Source organism: Nematolebias whitei, chromosome 14 (genome assembly GCF_014905685.2).
Source record: "Nematolebias whitei isolate Nwh7 chromosome 14, NemWhi1, whole genome shotgun sequence".
NCBI classification, from domain to species: domain Eukaryota; kingdom Metazoa; phylum Chordata; class Actinopteri; order Cyprinodontiformes; family Rivulidae; genus Nematolebias; species Nematolebias whitei.
The window spans coordinates 4,512,149-4,513,860 of NC_056511.1; positions in this window are offsets into that span (position 1 = coordinate 4,512,149).

Genomic DNA, 1,712 nt, shown 5'->3' on the forward strand with positions numbered 1-1,712 from the left:
AAAAAAAAAAACCTTTTGAAAGTGATACGACACCTCCTATTTTCTATTACAGCTGTTAAACGGCAGATTTGTCCTAATTTACTGGGTGTGCTCCCAGTTTAACATCATTACTGATGAAACAACTGTCATGTGGCAACCAGTTGGCTTTTGTTTATGCATAATCGCTGCATTTAAGCACGCCTTTTCTTGTTCGCCTGTGTGTAGCTAACAGGACACTTCAATAATCACGACTCAGTTCTCCAGCTGTAACGTTTGGCTGCAGTGAAAGGCACGAGATCATTTAGTTCCCCTCGTTGACTTTCTAGCTGATTACCTGTGAATTAGGGGTAATGAACTTTAGAAAACATAAAAACAACTAGAACTCAACCAGTTGTACAAATTTCGAGTTAAATATTTCTCTGGTAGTAGCTGAGAGCAATCCTTAATATATTTTTTGAGCACTAACACATTGAGTGAGATCCCAAAAACTGCATGCAGTTACACATAATATTATATTTAAGATTTGACCAAAACCTTCATTATTCTGTCTTTTTTAACTATAAGACCTGAGACAAAATACAGTGAGCGTTTTTTGATCATGCATCATTTTTATTTTTATCCAACATATCTTCAGCTAAAGAAACAGTATGAAGCATGAAGGACCTCAACAGAACACAAAAAACATGTTTTTTTTAATCATCATACAGAGTTTAAATGTGAAGCTTCAGCTGCATTTATTAGAATGAACATTTTGAAAATTATAATTTTAATATACTAGGGCTGTTTCATAGATTTAGGTTTTAAAATTTAAACACGAGGACAAACAAAATAAACTTTAAATAATTAAAAGATTTTTTTCCAGTTCAGAGCATTTGATTCTTACCTGTTGTTGCGCCTGCAGTTGTAGGTGCAGCAGTCTGGGTTGTTGCTGCGGCTGTGACTCCTGGAGGAGGATTTTCTGGTGAAATATTACATTTATTGGTGTTGCAACAGCTTGGTTCCCTGGAGATGGAGCCAATATCTTCCATGAATGGTAGTCTCCCCAGGCTCTCAGCAGCTGCACAAGTACTGGGAGTCATGCAGCCCTGCACCGGGAATGTTGTGGATCCATTGCTCACTGTGATTAAAAAGGTAGTTTTCAAAATCAATGCATATTTTACCAGATAGGTTAAAACTGCTGCATTTGGGGAGACGGTGCATTTGGCCTGAGAGCTGAAGATCCTCATGCAGAGGATGAAGATCAGACAGAAACATTCCTCTCTTTTTAAGGTTTCAGTCCAGTTTCAGTGGTCTCATCCATCTTTCAAGTCTCTTTTTCACACAAAACTTAGACTTCCTTAACAGAACAGCTGATGGTTTATTTTTATACATACTCTGTCTTGTCATGCAGAACAGAGCTCAGATATTTATTCTGATGAACTACATTAAGTGGTGTCCCTTTATTACAAGAATACAGGGTTCTTCTGAAAATCTTTAAACGTGTCTTTGGTCTAATCGAGTTTGATCCTGAAACCTGTAACACCAGTTCAAACAATTAAGTTTGTGAAGACAACCCTGGAAAAGGTTCAAAATCAAAAAACCACTGCAGATTTGACAAATAATGAGCTTTATGCTTGTCCTGATATTATAAAATAAAAAGGAGACTGTAAGGGTGCATTCACACCATGGTGCACTGCACCATTCACACAATACATGTATATATATATATATATATACACACACACACACACACA